The 18,233-nt window shown below is 46.6% G+C and overlaps 1 long non-coding RNA gene across 1 annotated transcript; it reads right to left on the bottom strand.

The window, feature by feature from the left end:
* Positions 1–437: 437 nt before the first annotated feature.
* On the bottom strand, positions 438–1,366 carry LOC140588668 (uncharacterized). Its single transcript, XR_011989818.1, has 3 exons — positions 1,234–1,366; positions 917–1,037; positions 438–491 (listed from the first exon to the last, which is right to left on the bottom strand). It is a non-coding gene; the product is annotated as an uncharacterized lncRNA (long non-coding RNA).
* Between the last annotated feature and the right edge of the window lie 16,867 nt (positions 1,367–18,233).

Genomic DNA, 18,233 nt, shown 5'->3' with positions numbered 1-18,233 from the left:
CGCAGTCTTTTGCTGCCTAAGACTCCACGAAGACGAAGTGGAATTTGAAGAATAAGCCATGGGCATCCCAGGCTCCTCTAAAGACCCCAAGAGCTGTTCCATGTTTCTTTCTGCAAAGGCAATGTCAATTTATATGCATCAACAAAATAACTGCATGATTTTTCAAAGACGGTCAGCTTCTATGCTGGGAAGCCACTTCATCAAATCTAAGAACAATTCCGCTACCCTGTCAGAACTCTTGATGCAATGCTTTCAGATGGGCCTCATAGTTTCCACCTCATGATTGACAATTATTCTATACTGGAAGCCCCAATGGGCCCCATAGTGAACCTAGAAAGGTATTAGGGATGCCTATAGGAGGGTGAGTGGGAACTGTCTAAACTTATATTTTATGACATCCTGAGGGTATATGTGTACAGAAAAGAAACTACTGTACATCTCACTGGATTGAGGCTCTTCAGCAAAACAGTTGGCAGTCTCTAAAGGTACCACTATAGGACAGACCACAGATTATACACAGTAAGTCTGTAAAACACTGCAGAAGTAAATAACCTTGGGGATGAATAAAGAATCTGTCTATCTATCTAGGGCAGTGTCTTAACATAGTTTATGTTAGCAACATACAGCCTCAGAAAGTAACATTCCTGCCACATGTTCACTATGATTATTGGACCAGGGCCGTATTAAGTGCGGAGGCTTCATATAAATTATACACATAAAACCTTTAACACACACTGAAGAAAACTACCTCAAAAGCATGTTACACAATGTTACCACCAAACACAGAGTTTAATAAGGAAAACTGTACAGAAAAGACTCACACTGCTGGATAGGATGTGGATTAATACTGCATTTCACCATTCTAATCCTATAACTTCAAATGACAAATAATTATGAGTTACTGAATTGACTATACCTGCAGCTGAGCCTTTGGGGCGTCCTCCACGCCTACCCCTTGGCTTGCCTACACCCTTGGCTTGCTGAACCCTTTTAGGTGCTGCTGTTGGGGCAGTACGACTGTGCTCTTCAAACACCTTCTATGAAAGTTGCACATTGAAAATTGTGTGAATAATTTCAGGATTTCTGTTCACACCCATTTCAGTAAATTATTCATAGTTTATGGAAGCCCTCTACTCCTTGCAATATGCTTAACAACTATAGGAAATTCTTACAAACTCATGTCAGAATCTGCAAATTTACAATTAACCAATAAATTGAACAACTTCAACTTACCCTGGCATCTTCCAGCCAAGACTCACAGTCTATTTCAAGGGCCATGCGTTTGCCCTCCGCAAAATCAGCATCAGGATGGATTGTACGCCTCATAGCGTATATATGGAGAGAGACAGAGCCAGGGCCGTTACCTCAAGGACGGGAGAGGAGGTGAGGGGAAAATCAATATTTATCAAGCCCATTTCATGCCACAAAAATCTTTGTTTTGCAATAATAATCGTATTTGTGTCAAAATTGAGAAGCACCACGTGAAATCTCAGCCTACCTTTTTTCCCTGGAGAAAATGGGCTTTTTTTTAATGGAAACGACAAGTTCAATGCCTTTAAAAGCTAATACATTGAGTGTGTTCAGGGAAAACAAATCTGTACACGGTCTACTGTTGATCTCCACAGCCTCAAACCGCGGGAAAACTGAGCGACTTAACATCGGAAGGGAGGCGTAATTTCCGGTTACGAGGCGCGCTCCAAACTCTTTTTTTGCAGTCAACATAAATTATGAAGTATTATTTCACTTCTAGTGGGAAATGTGTAGCCTACTACATTCAATACAACAGAAGTAAAAACGAGGCGCTGTTTTTCACGGTCGCACGTTATCAGAAGCGTTATCAGATCACGAAAAACAGCATAGCATCCTGGGGATTGTATTCCTTTCCCTGTCTCGGATCACGAAAAACACAATAGGATTCTGGGGAATGTATTCCTTTCAACATGTTTCAACCGCTTTGCAAACAAAAACTATAAGGAATCAACGCATTATTATTACACTTGTACTGGGAAATGTGTAGCATATTGTCACAATATTGAATACACTCACTCATTCATGCAACAGAAGTAAAATCCAGGCACTGTTTTTCAAGGTCGCGCCACACATTATCGAAAGCGTTATCGGATCACGAAAAACACAATAGGATTCTGGGGAATGTATTCCTTTCAACATGTTTCAACCGCTTTGCAAACAAAAACTATAAGGAATCAACTCATTATTATTACACTTTTAGTGGGAAATGTGTAGTATATTGTCACAATATTGAATACACTCACTCATTCATGCAACAGAAGTAAAATCCAGGCGCTGTTTTTCAAGGTCGCGCCACACATTATCGAAAGCGTTATCAGATCACGAAAAACACCATAGTATCATGGGGATGCATGACTTTCCCGTCCCTTAGTCACCAGTTAGCGCTCATAGTGGCGGTGTTAGGCACTGCCCATTAAAACACATAGGGAGGGGAAACGTTACCCCAGCACGTAAAAAAGACCGAAAACGTGATCACAGCACGTTTAAATAGATTTTATGTCGTGATGGCTGTACGAAAATTCGTGAGACCGGGTTGGGTATTTTATGGGACCTACTGAAATAAAGGTAGCTGATTATGAGAAAGACCTTGGTGTGTATGTTGATGCTTCCATGTCTCATTATCGTCAGTGCGGGGAAGCAATAAAAAAGGCCAATAGGATGTTGGGGTATATCTCTAGGTGTGTGGAGTTTAAGTCAAGGGAGGTAATGCTAAGATTATACAATTCCTTGGTGAGACCTCACCTAGAATATTGTGTGCAGGTTTGGTCACCATATCTTAAAAAGGACATTGTGGCCTTAGAAAAGGTGCAGCGTAGGGCCACAAGAATGATTCCTGGTCTTAGAGGAATGTCATACGAGGAAAGGTTATTTGAGCTAAATCTGTTCAGCCTCCAGCAAAGGAGACTGAGGGGGGACATGATCCAGGTCTATAAGATTCTAACAGGTTTAGATGCTGTTCAACCAAATAGTTACTTCAGCATTAGTTCAAATACAAGAATTCGTGGCCATATGTGGAAATTAGCGGGAGAACATTTCAAACTGGATTTAAGGAAGCACTTCTTTACACAGCGTGTAGTCAGAGTATGGAATAGTCTTCCTGATAACGTAGTGCAAGCTGAATCCTTGGGTTCCTTTAAATCAGAGCTAGATAAGATTTTAACAACTCTGAGCTATTAGTTAAGTTCTCCCCAAGCGAGCTCGATGGGCCGAATGACCTCCTCTCGTTTGTATAGTTCTTATGTTCTAACCCCGATGAAAAAGACTGGTGAGAAACGGTATGGCGATGCTTAAAAGGGGTAGAATGAACCCCCCACCGGTCTGGTTAATAGCCTTCTTCTTTCTTTTTAACGATGCCCATTTGCTCGCAAGTAGTTTAATACCGCTTTTTTGCTTTTTAAGTCTTGCAGTTTGTGATTTGGTTAGCGGGATGTTACCACACAGTACGTTCAAAGCTATTTCACAAAGAGTGTTCAGCAAACCCGGCAAGGCCATCTTTAAAATTTTCTTTCTCTGTCTGGCGTTACTGTCAAATAAAGCTTTCAGGGCACTCCAGTTTCTTTTTATACGAGCCGACATCGTTAATATTTTTTCTTGAGAACGTAAGCAACAGGCATCTCCGGTCGAAGTAAACCAGATCTGAGTCTGCAGTCCTCGGGTGTCACGGCTTTTAAATCCACAAGCAGGTACCCATAAGGGACTTTTGTGGCATCTTCGAAAGCTTCTAGAAAAAATTTTGAATGCCGCGGGTACATCTGACGTGCAAGTACACACGTCTGTAATTTATCTCTGGGGTTTTTAAATAATAAAATGTAATTGGCATTCAGATTGATGGTCCGACTTTTCTTACCTTGGAAGAAGAGATTCTGCACCAGATAAATAACACTCAGATTTCTGTGATGCGTATACTTGGTGAAAGCTTTTTCGACTTCGTTATTAGCACAGGCTTTTTCCATTAGATCATCAATGATGATTAGGTTGATTTTATTTGGAGGCAAAAGTTCATCGTCACACAGAGACTCCGGAATTCCTTCCACAAATTTAATGTTCTTTATTTTGCACAGCAATTCATCATACAGTGGTTGCCAGCAAGAATAGCACCATACAACATTTTCAGAAACTCTGGATAATGTACAATCCACACTTTCCAACAGTCTTTTAATGAAATATGACTTGCCAGAGTTACTCGGTCCCAATATAATACAAGAGAACGGATGCTGAAATCTATTGTCAAACCCTTCACTAGTAGCCATAAGGTAAGATCGTGTAGTCAGACTGAAGCTGCCGCTTAGTGTACACGACCTTGAAACACTTGCTGACTGTCTTATTTTTTAAATGGAAACCCCTTTTATCCCGCACAATCTGCCGCGTGGATGTCCTGATCTCTCTAGGGGGGTCACGTGGGTTACCTACATAGTACTGAACCAATCCTGTCAGAGATGCAATATTGACAACTTTTGAATTGGTGTTATGCAACGTGATCCCCTTCACTTTCATGCTCGTTTTGCCCTTTGCCGTTCTGTACCCATAAGTTTTAGGTCCCCCTGAGACAAATTCCACAATGTGATCATCTGGGTCCAGCTCGTTTGTTAGTTCACCGAGGAAATCGCCCAGAGGGGGCGCCCAGTCACCCGGTTTGCTGACAAAAATGACAGAGTCTGTATCATGATACAGCGTGCGCCGTCCCAAGCGGTCCATGAGATTGTACAGCTCAAGCCTGGCATAAGCTGTAGTGAAAGCGGCAATAAAAACATTGACGTGCCGCGGCATGTTAGGGGAAACCTTTATGTGGCGCCATTGGACCATGGCAACATTGTCATTCAGGAAGGAAAAGTGAGACACATTGACCAGCTTTGAAAAAATGAAGGTGAATAACTCATCGGGATCTTTGATGAACGTCGTGCTCGCCTGATTTATTCTCTGACCAAACTTTCCCCAAAGATTGTTTAGAAACAATTTGGAAATTTGGCGATTCACTTTGTTAACCCCGATGTTCTCGGGGTTCAAACGGATGCCCTCCTTCTCAAAGTAAGTCTGAATGTATCTCTCTTTATCCTCAGCAGTCGTTGCCTAAGACGGATAGCCGGAAGCCTCCTGTTTTCCCTTTAAATGATTATTAATATAGCCAGCAAAAAGTGTGTCTGTCCGGTCGGGGAAATGCCAGACCTCATAAATCTTTACGACTTTGTAGCCCTTTTCAACAGCCTTGTTGATTTCGGCACTGCACCACGTGCCGATCAGAGCTCTCTGCTCATCTGAATGATCACAGACCCCCTGCCTCTCGGCTTCACAGCATGTTCTGCAAAGTGTGAACATGAGTTTTACCACCGCACCTGTAAGGCAGAACCGGTAGGTAAAGGCCTCTCGGGGGGTAAACTTTGGCTTTGATCAGCCCAAAATAATTTTCAACGCTGTCAAAATCACTGTAAATGATTACAGGGTGGCCTACCGGGTACTCCTTAAACTTGTTGACTGAGGGGTAAAGGCTAGTGAAGTCGTAGTAATCTATGCGCTCATCACTCTGTGCTTTATAGTGCAGTTGCAGAGCGTTAGTTCTGCCACCAAACAGAGCGTCCCGAGGATCGATGCGCTCTGGAAAGTCAAATTCCCTCAAGAATGCCTGTACATCAGCCTTTTCAGCCTTAAATTTATTCCACTGGTGCTCCCAAATAACATATACATTGAGGTTGTATGTGTTTTTAAGGGCAAAGATCTTGTCCTGAAATAGCTGATGCATGTCCCCAAAACGCAGTTTTGTTACAGGATTCACTTTGTGTGAATCAAAGCATTCTGGGCATCCGTGAAAAAAACACCCCGCAAATTCGTACACCGTACGAACCCCACCGGTTTCGGTATAGCCATCGAGGTAGTACGGCCCCATTTTCACCTCCCCTCTACACAGCGCGTGCTGAATCTCTATTTGTTCGCGATGGGCTATGTATTCCAGCCATTGAATAGATGGTGTGGAGTATGCTTTTTGGCGCTTGATGTAATTGTCCGGAGTGGTTAGCGTGACCGTATTTTCAGGCAGAAAGCTCATGCAAAACTGTTTCATGCACACTGAGGCTATGGTCACACATTGAAAAGGGTCTAGATTACAACTGTTGATGATCTCACCCCTGAATATGAGACAGCCCTCTCTTAAGATGACAACATCATTTTTACAGTACTCTGCCATTTCTTTCCTAAAATCAAACACACCCCCAACAACAGTGTCGTACCAAGCCATAAACTCTCTCTTTTCCTTTTCCATCATGGTTTGCACACCGTATGCCTCAGGTGGCGGGTAGGGTCCGATGTAATTTTGATTTTCTACAGTGTTCCAAAAATGGGGGAAATAGCCTTTCTTTTTGCTCTCAAAACCCAGAGCTGCAGGAAATGAGCTCAGCTTCATGGGGAGAAAGCAAAGTGAGTCAATGTATCTTTGGTTAAAGTCCTCGTCTGTCACACATAGCAGTTTGCTGCCCTGCGTGATAATGTGTGGGGTGACGCCATTTTCAACTAAATATTTCATAAGCAGGTAACTGTCATAGCCTTTAGAGTTGTGCGCTATGAATGTATACCCCTTGTATTTACAGTTGCGGTACTTCTTAAAAAATGCCGCAACACACCCGTCCCCTTTAGCGGACCAGCAATTGCCTGCATAGTCAATGCAACAGATGTAATTTGCAATGTGAACCCCCACATCTTGTCTGCATTCAAAATCATGAAACACATAGCGCTCTGAGAGGTTCTCAGGTGCTACTAACTTGATAAAACACTGATGTTCACACCCATGCGTCAAGTCCTCTTTATAAAAAACACACCTTGTATTAGGTGTACATTTATGAGCCTTTGGGTTTTTTTTTTTAGTGACAACATACCGTCGGCAACACTTGTCGCAATACTTGACTGAATCACACAAAGTATAAAAGCCGCCGTCTGGCTGTTGCTTTGAGATTTTGTGCTGCTCAAAGCAATACCGCGAGCGGCAGAAAGAGCCACAGTCCTCACAATGGATGTGCGTTGTGGTGTGCTTATGGCACTCGGCACTCAGACATACGTTGCAGTAATACTTGCATTTGTGATGCGCTTTAACACTGAATGCAGCGTAACAATAATCACAGACGTACGACTCCCCAAAAAACGCAGTTAAGCTTTTTATGCCAAAAAAATGTTGATCTTGAAGATACAGAAAGATTGTTTTATCACAAGGCTCGGGGTTTGTCTGAAATTTCTTAAAAATGTCAGACTTGTCACATCGGTAGCACACCACAATTTTGACCCCAAGCATTTGCTCAAACTCTGTTATGTTTGAGAATGACACCATGTCTGACTCAGTTAGACCTACTGCTTCCTGCAACCGCTTAGCTTCGATCTCAGCAACCTGATGTGGTATGTCTGGGTTTAACAGGCGGGCTACACAGTAAGCAAAGCATAGATTATTGCCAGAGTTTTCAGAAACGATAAGACATCTGAGCTTCTTTTGCAGAATGTCAGACTTTAAAAGCTTTGTTAATTTCTGTCGTTTGGCTGCACCACCATTTCGATTATGAATAATTTGTACGACCAATTCCAGCGTATCATCGCTGAAAACCTCGGCATTGCTCTGTGAAAGGTTATCTATCATTGATAGCAGATCATTTAGATCAGGGGTGCCCAAACATTTTCCCTTAGTGGGCCAAAATGAAAATCTATCGGAGGACCGCGGGCCAAATGTAATATTTTACACAAAATACAAACACTAATAGTAAAGTAAAGTACTTTTATTTATCAAACAGTTATCTAACCTTCCTTTCTGTGTAAATAACATTAAACAAAATATGACAAATAAGTCATATATAGGCATTTAGAGCACGTCTAAACTTTTGTAATCACATGTAGTGCAAAATGTCAAAGAGTGCATGTCCAACAGCAACACAACAACAGTAGCAACAATATAATTGCACCACTAGTGAGAAACATGAAGCTGTTCTTTGGCGTTTATCAGCCTATCAATATTAGGTTGCAGCTGACTCACTGAGAGGGTGAGGATGTCCTGTAGGTGTGGGTCAGTCAGAGTGCTTCTGAGCCTGGACTTGTTAAGGTTCATTACACTAAAAGTCTGTTCACAGATGTAGGCTAAGTGCTGCCAAACAAAGTGCGGCAGCAAAGACTCATGGGACTTTTTGTAAATTGTTAAAATATGACTATTTATGAAGTGTGGAAATGTACATATGTGCACAGATATACTCTACATTACCCTTATAGTTGCTTGTATTTCAATTTTAGTCTTTTCAAATGTAATCAAAGCACCATGAGTGAGGACTGTATAATATACAGTCGAACCCACTTATCTCGACCTCGGCTAACTCGCCAACCCTATTAAGTCGACGTTTTTGAAGTGGAACCGCCAAATTCCCTTATTGCAATAGTATTTCTCATCGGTTATGTCGATTCTTTTATGTCGCCAAACCCTAATATCTCGAGCACGAAAGAGGGCCAAAATCGCCACTTAACATCGGTTATCTCGATCCCCGTGACTAATCGCCGGCTTTTTAAAATGTATCACAAGTGCTAAACAGCGCGTATTCAAATCACATTCGCATGGTAATTCGCTGAACAATGCAGGTGAAACGCGATCTAGGTAAATCCCCATCAAAACCAAAGCCAAGCATACTGTATCTGCATGCGGCAATGACAACGAAGATGAAGAAGATGCGGACGAAGATTTGGAACCAATTCCCTCTGCCGGTGAGGTGATAGAAATGCTACAAAAAATTCGACATTATGGTTCTTTTGTAGGGGATGGACTGTTTTAGACAGCATAAATAATATCGAAGCATTTGTTTTCAAGCAGACTGTTAAAGGCAAAAAGCAACAAAGCATTTTAGACTTTGTAAAGAAACCATATTAACCGCGTGTACGATACATTTCAGAGCTGTCAGAGCGAAATGACTTGTGAATGTAATTTTGACACTGCAGATTTGATTTTTGTAACAACGGACTACACCCCGCAGGTTTTTTTGTGATTTTGTGAGCGATCTTTGTGTTTGCAATGTTGGATAATATAATTAAAGGTTTGTATCGAGAATCGACGGTGGTTTTTATTGTATACTGGTAGGCTAAATCTCCGCTTTTAGTTGGTGCACATATGCCTTTTGTTGTTAGCCGACATGTATGTGCATTTTTATAGCATGCCGATCGCGTCATCAAACAAATCACGGCAACGCCAAAAACCCGTGCATGTACATTCTAATTTATTAACGCACATAAATACATTTCAAGCATATCTTAATACAGTATATTGCCGCCATATTGGTTTTCGGTTATCTCGATCATCGGTTATCTCGACGCTTTTTGGCAACCCCCTAGGCCGGCGACATAACCGGGTTCGACTGTATATTAGTTAGGCCAACGTACACTAAAAAGTAACCGCACTGATAGCTACACTGGGATTCTTGCTTTAAGAATTTTTTAAACAAATTTTAGTACAGTATAATTTAAAATTTTAGATATTCATTGGCGGGCCAATCTAAATAGTACGGCGGGCCAATCTTGGCCCGCGGGCCCCACTTTGGGCACCCCTGATTTAGATCGATCTCGCCTCGAACATGTATAGCTGTGTTATTGGTTACTGACGCCCCCTGCAGTTCCACCTGTTTTATATCCCCAGCCCCCGCTAAAGTGTTCACTCTGTCCACCAAATTCTGGAATGTCTGTATCACAGCCCTGTAAACGTCTACTATATCATCATACTGGATTCCATCAAAATGAAAATGCTGCCTTATTTCATGTGTTGTTAACACTAGAATTACTGAGATTTTATTTTCTGGTGCAAGTCCCGAGGTGTTCTTCACCCCTGCTGACATTTTCACAGGTCTTTTGTTGTGCAAAACCCCCCATTACCTGTGAGGCCTGGCACATTTGCATTTGAAATGCAAATGTTCTCAGCCAGCCTCTCCCCCTTCTGACGACTGGGGTCCTTTCCCAAGTAAGGGGACCCGTTGCAGTAGGACTGGACGATATGGCAAAAATTTATATCACGATATATTTCTTAATTTTGGTCGATACGATATAATTCCGATATCGATATGGACAATATTAACCCTCTCAAGGCAGGCGTTGCTGATTTGCAACAGTTAAAAACTAACTACCTTATTACCCCAGATACATATTTTATGAGTTTTTTTTACTCAAAAGTACCACTGCAGGTCTTGGTTGTCCTTTAGCAACAAAAACTCAATTTGAGCCTGAAAGGGTTAAAAAGCCTCAGGAAAAAACTGCCGAGGACACGCACAATGGATGTCTGCAAACTGAATTTGCAAAGTCTGTAATACCTCCAGGCTCCTCCTATTAAAATGATATAATTTTTTTTTTTTAAATAAAAACAGTACAAAAAAAAATAAGGTTCACTTTTTATTTGTATTTAGCCTTTACAAACAAGAAATGTGAAATAAACTATCAAATAAATAAAACTCTCAGACTCAGCTTATTAACAATAATATATTTTCATTTAAACTAGAACAGGCTGATTATAATTTTTTTTTTTTTACTCTTTATTAATCAGTTATATGTCATTGCGCCATAAAGCTGGAGCTGACAGGGGGGGTTAGTGGGAAAGAGATAGAGAGAGAAAGTGAGAAAGGAGAGAAAGGGGTGAGAGACAGAGGAAGTAGAAAAATAAATAAATACATAATAAGAATAAAAATAAAATAAGGAGGGGGGTCAGAGAGAGAGAGAGAGACAGGGAAGAGAAATAATACAGTAGAACAAAAAAGAAAGAGTAATAAAAGGACAGCTTCTGCATCTTACTGCTGGACACTATCATCACACCAGCTGCTGTATCTGAAAGACAAGATCCAGGGACACACACAAACAGTATACACACAAAGAAACCAGTGGTACTATTATGACATGGGAATATGCTTGTGTCAGTATCTGCTCCTGGAATTAAATACGTTAATACCAGAGAAAAAAATAAATAAATAAATAAATATATATATATATATATATATGCATAAGCAGGCCACCAGGAACACTGTCTAAATATCGTCGTACCCGTATCTGCATCTAAGAGGAGGGAGTGGAAGCCACACACCAACTTTCACACATACTCTCACACACACACCCAGACAAGGAGAAAGAGGGATAAAATAGGGGAAGAGAGCCCTAGGCTCTCTTGTGTGTGTGTATGTGTGTGTGTGCGTGCATGTCTATGTGTGTGTGCGTTCTAAGTGTATGTGTGTTGATATGAAAGTGTGTGTATGTGTGCGTGTGCATATGTACGTGTATGTGTGTGTGTGTACGCATACGTGTATGTGTGTGTGTACGCATTTGTGTATGTGTGTATGTTTGTGTGTTGTGAGTGTATGTATGAGTGTGCAGGTTAACATGGAATGATTCCCAGTGAGTGTGTGAGGCCACAACAATGCCACCCCGGAGCCCCCAGACGGGTCATGGACCCAGCTGCCCCACAGCGGCCAGGTACCCGGGCCCCCCGCCACCGGAAGGCTGCGCGCCCACCCAAGGAAGGCAGGGGGGGAGGCACCGGGCGCCCCCCACCAGCAAGCACGGGCCAGGACCCCACGGCCACAGGCGGCAGCGCACCGGCCCCCCTGGCTACCCCGACTCCCCCTCCCCCAAGCCCAGATCCCAACCCTCCCTCCCCCAAGTCCCCTCACTGCCGCCCCCACACCGCCCCATCATCCACGTGCTCCCCGTACCAGGACAAACATGCAGACACACAGATCCATGCATGCACTCATACACACACTCCCAGTCACACCTGCTCGTCTTTGAGGTCCGGCCGCAGATGCCCTGGACTTGCCCAGTGGACGGCCCAGAGGATGTCACACTCACCAGACTCACCAGATACACACACAGACACGCACGCCCACACGCACACACTCACCAGATACACACACACAGACACGCACGCCCACACGCACCAGATACACACACACAGACACGCACGCCCACACGCACACACTCACCAGATACACACACACAGACACGCACGCCCACATGCACACACTCACCAGATACACACACAGACACGCACGTACACACTCACCAGATACACACACAGACACGCACGCACACACTCACCAGATACACACACAGACACGCACGCACACACTCACCAGATACACACACAGACACGCACGCACACACTCACCAGATACACACACAGACACGCACGCACACACTCACCAGATACACACACAGACACGCACGCACACACTCACCAGATACACACACAGACACGCACGCACACACTCACCAGATACACACACAGACACGCACGCACACACTCACCAGATACACACACAGACACGCACGCACACACTCACCAGATACACCCACAGACACGCACGCCCACATGCACACACTCACCAGATACACACACACAGACACGCACGCCCACACGCACACACTCACCAGATACACACACACAGACACGCACGCCCACACGCACACACTCACCAGATACACACACAGACACGCACGCACACACTCACCAGATACACACACAGACACGCACGCACACACTCACCAGATACACCCACAGACACGCACGCCCACATGCACACACTCACCAGATACACACACACAGACACGCACGCCCACACGCACACACTCACCAGATACACACACACAGACACGCACGCCCACACGCACACACTCACCAGATACACACACAGACACGCACGCACACACTCACCAGATACACACACAGACACGCACGCACACACTCACCAGATACACACACAGACACGCACGTACACACTCACCAGATACACACACAGACACGCACGCACACACTCACCAGATACACACACAGACACGCACGCCCACACGCACACACTCACCAGATACACACACAGACACGCACGCACACACTCACCAGATACACACACAGACACGCACACCCACACGCACACACTCACCAGATACACACACAGACACGCACGCCCACACGCACACACTCACCAGATACACACACACAGACATGCACGCCCACACTCACCAGATACACACACAGACACGCACGCCCACACGCACACACTCACCAGGTACACACACACAGACACGCACGCCCACACGCACACACTCACCAGATACACACACAGACACGCACGCCCACATGCACACACTCACCAGATACACACACAGACACGCACGCACACACTCACCAGATACACACACAGACACGCACGCCCACACGCACACACTCACCAGATACACACACACAGACACGCACGCCCACACGCACACACTCACCAGATACACACACAGACACGCACGCACACACTCACCAGATACACACACAGACACGCACGCCCACACGCACACACTCACCAGATACACATACAGACACGCACGCACACACTCACCAGATACACACACAGACACGCACGCCCACATGCACACACTCACCAGATACACACACACAGACACGCACAGCCACATGCACACACTCACCAGATACACACACAGACACGCACAGACACGCACACACTCACCAGATACACACACAGACACGCACGCCCACACGCACACACTCACCAGATACACACACAGACACGCACACCCACACGCACACACTCACCAGATACACACACAGACACGCACGCCCACACGCACACACTCACCAGATACACACACACAGACACGCACGCCCACACGCACACACTCACCAGATACACACACACAGACACGCACACACTCACCAGATACACACACAGACACGCACGCCCACCCGCACACACTCACCAGATACACACACACAGACACGCACGCACACACTCACCAGATACACACACAGACACGCACGCCCAACACGCACACACTCACCAGATACACACACACAGACACGCACGCCCGCACGCACACACTCACCAGATACACACACACAGACACGCACGCCCACACGCACACACTCACCAGATACACACACAGACACGCACGCCCACACGCACACACTCACCAGATACACAGACACAGACACGCACGCCCACACGCACACACTCACCAGATACACACACACAGACACGCACGCCCACACGCACACACTCACCAGATACACACACACAGACACGCACGCCCACACGCACACACTCATCTCGAGGCCCAACAGCAGTCCAGTGGACGGCTCCAGAGGCTGTTCCCCCACCCCCCAGGTCGCAGGCTAGTGGCCCCTCGCCGAAAGCCGGCAGCCCCCCGCGGACGCCGCCGCCCCGCACCCGGGCTCGCCAGCCAACACCTGCCACCCCCGCCATCCCCCGACTGCCCCGGTCCGCCCACCACCCCCCTTGGTCAGTGGGAATGGGTGTGTGTGTGGAGCTAGGGTGCAATTAAAATGTGGGGGGACTCAAGTGGGGGATGGATACCCCAGCCAGTGCTGCGGTCCTCCTCCACCAGCCCCCACAGGCCCTCAATGTCTAAAGTGGAGTTAAAATAGAGGGGAAGGGAGTCGCGCTGTCCAGCTGTGGGCTGCCGAAGCAGCCGACCCAGGACCTGCACAGCTCCCCCCACCCTCCAATGCCCTATGTGAAATAGTGGTGAGACATGAATGTATGTCTAAAGTGCAATTAAAATAATACAGGGGGGGTGAGTGGCCAGTCACCCCCCCCCCCCTTCCCTCTGTGTGATGCAGTGTGGTGTTGTGGGTGTGGTGTCTAAAGTGGAATTAAAAGAGATGGGGGGTGACTTGCTGATCACCCCCCAGTACCTATATGAAGTGTGGTGTAGGTGGGTGTGGGCTGTAGGGGGCTGTGGGGGAATAGGTGGTAATGCAGCAGGGTAGCGGGCATCCAGCACGACGCGCCCGGCTGATTATTCATATACAGTCGAACCCGGTTATGTTGCCGGCCTAGGGGGTTGCCAAAAAGCGTCGAGATAACCGATGATCGAGATAACCGAAAACCAATATGGCAGCAATATATTAACATGTGCTTGAAATTTATTTATGTGCGTTAATAAATGAGAACGTGCATGCACGGGTTTTTGGTGTTTTTTTTACACAGCAGCGTTGCCGCGATTTGTTTGACGCGATCGGCATGCTATAAATATGTACATACATCATATTTGCATATATGACATGCATATATGAGGAGGCAGACAGAAATGTGAAGGGGGCACATGGTGGCGACAAAGGCAGGAAAGGGGTGGGGTGGTGCTCTGGATAACTGTTTCTGTCATGTAATTGGATTGCACTTTGTCAGGCCTCTACCCTAAGACCTATGAACTTGGGTGTCCCACCTGAAGGCTAAGCTTCTGCTGGTGTAGCTCTTAGGGTTACTGAGGCATGCAAAGCCCCTGACTACAGTAAGGTGCCAATCCCTCAGGGGGAAAACTGATTAAAACAAGTAAAAACATGACATTTACCTTAATTGGATGGCCTATATCAAACATATTTGAACCCAACAAAACACTTTTCACTATTGTTGGAGTCGAACTCCGCCGGGTCCGTTGATGACGAGAGACTCACTGCACAGTTGAGGAGTGGTTGCAAGTCACCAGTTTATTGTCTATTCTGATTGCAATCAGGGAGCGACCATCTGACATACATTCAGCATGTACAGGGAGAAGCTCGAACCCTAGGTGTCGGCCCTGGGTCTTTATAGGCCTTTTGGGGTGTGGCCCCCCTTTTCTGTACTTTTCGGTACTTTCCATCTACGTGACTACATCATATTTCGACATTTGTTCTAGGTAGCCAGCGAGTACATATTTCCCCCCCCCCTTAATATTGTGCAACAGTTTAAAATAAGCATTGGTTATCTGATGGATTCTTATCCTCCTGGGTGTCTGGTACGAGGTCATCTTGACCTTGTTCTCTTGCTATTAGTTCTTGATGTCTTCCTCCTTCATGAAGTGAGATCACCACATTCTGCAGGCCTTGCATCAGTCCCCATTTCTAAAGTCTGCATTATATTATACACTGTATTATTAGAAATTAGTACATTAGTACTTGGATTATTGTATGATTATTTGGATACAATTATAATTAACCCCTCACTATTGCCAATATTACCAAAACTAAAAAGGGTAGGCTAAGTTATGAAAAAGAAAAAATCTATTCACCGAGTCTTGAAATATAAAACTGAAAAATAGGATCGGTCAGGGTTCATTTCACTACGTGTTGTACTTGTTATAACTATTTATTACACGGCTCTCTGGAATGCTTGATTCTGATTGAGACATTTGCAGGTTTGTTCTTTTCAAATAATAACCGCTCCAAAGTAATAACGCATAGCCGGTACTACTTGTATGTTTAAAATCCCTCCGCGCCAACAAAGATTACCGTTTAAAAATGTTAATTTAAAACAAATATGCCAATAAAATGTTTCAAATTCATATTCATGTCCAGTTTTTTTCCTTATGTGGCAAGTAGCCGTGTAATAAGAACATAAGAACTATACAAACGAGAGGAGGCCATTCGGCCCATCGAGCTCACTTGGGGAGAACTTAACTAATAGCTCAGAGTTGTTAAAATCTAGGTAATGAGGGGGCGTGGCACACACAAGGATCGTATGTAGCTGGGCGGAGCTGGGCGCGCCCGAGGGGAGGCGACGGACGAGACGAGACCAGGGAACAGGACCTGGAAGACAAAAGCAAAAACATCAACGAGGGACCGGAAACAGAACAGAAACACAGAACAAGGACAAGGACAGGAACCAAGACAGAACCCGACAAAGAACAGGAAAGGCAGACAGGCAGACAGAGAAAAAGACACAGAGGAAACACCCACAGGCGACACGAAGGGGCCAGGAGTGAACAGAGGAGGAACAGAAGGATGAGGAGCAGAGACAGGCGGAACGAAGGGAGGAGGAGCAGATAGGGGAGACCAGACAGGCCCGGAAGGGGGAGAAAAGGGAACCCGAGGGAGCCCAGGCGGGCGACGGGCAGCGGCCGGAGGGGCTGCAGGTGGCAGGGAGAAGGGAGCAGGAGGGAACCACACAGGGGCCAAGGGAACGGGATGAGGGAGAGACGGAGGGAGCAGGAGGGAACACTGGCTGAGGCAGGCACAAGATGGAAGCAGGAGCAGACGGAGGGGAAGCCGAAGCCGGCAAAGGCGCCGTCCGACGCCCCGCCTCCTTCAAGGAGAAAGGAGCGTGGGTCCGATTGTCCGGGACCTCCTCGAGGACCGGGGCCAGTGCTGGGGGGACAGGAGTCAGGGCCTCTAAAAAGGCGGCAGACGGTGCAGCCGGAGCCGCGGGCGTGGCGGCAGGCGGTGCAGTCAAGATGGGCAGGACAGGAGAGCCGGGCTGGACGGGCAGGACAGGAGAGCCGGGCTGGACTGGCAGGACTGGAGAGCCGGGCTGGACGGGCAGGACTAGAGAGCCGGGCTGGACGGGCAGGACTGGAGAGCCAGGCTGGACGGGCAGAGAGGTGGCCTCAGGCAGGGCCGCGGGAAGAGCGCCGGCCTCAGGCAGGGCCGCGGGTGTGCAGCCAGCAGGGGGCGCCGCGGGCGTGTGGCCAGCAGGGGACGCCGCGGGCGTGGCGGTGTCTGCGGGCGTGCGGCCAGCAGGGGGCGCCGCGGGCAGAGCGGCATCATCAGCTGCAGGCGGAGGCGAAGCCGGGACCTTGGGCGGATCTGCAGCGGGCGCCACCAATTCCTGGCCAGCAGGGGGCGCCTCATCAGGTACCTCGGGCATGTGGCCAGCAGGGGGCGCCCTGGCGGGCGCTGCCATCACGTGGCCAGCAGGTGGTGCCGCGTCGCCGTGGCAGGCACCTCGGATAGAGCGGCGACGGCAGCTGCAGCAGGCGGAGCCACGGGCCTAGCGGCGGCAGGAGCAGCGACCGCAGGCTGGACAGGCGGGTCAGGCTGGACAGCCGAAAAATGAGATCTGCACAAAGAGCATACTTGTTAATGTTATAGTCAACAGCATCTTCATAACTTTCTTCCTTCTCCCAGTACCCAATCCTGTAACAATATGACTGACCTTGCCTTATTTTGAGCTTTTCAATTCTGCCTGAATATACCGTCTTTTCCTGTGTGTGTTCATTGTACCACACATGGCAGATGTCCCGCCCAACAACTTTCCCTCTTAAAATGTCGATGAGGACACATGTCTCCTCAAGTTCCTGGAATTCAGAACTGATATCTGCAATATCAGTGGCCTTCAGTTTCTTTTCTAAATCTTTCCTACTTCGTTCTTCCTTCTTCTGAACCTTTGCTGCAGCTCTCCTGGACAATTCCTTCCTCACATCATCCTGCTTCTTCCTATCCCAAGCCCTCT

This window comes from Paramormyrops kingsleyae, chromosome 4, assembly GCF_048594095.1.
Source record: "Paramormyrops kingsleyae isolate MSU_618 chromosome 4, PKINGS_0.4, whole genome shotgun sequence".
NCBI lineage: Eukaryota > Metazoa > Chordata > Actinopteri > Osteoglossiformes > Mormyridae > Paramormyrops > Paramormyrops kingsleyae.
Note: the sequence above shows the minus strand (reverse complement) of the source record. Positions and strands in the feature narration are given on the sequence as shown.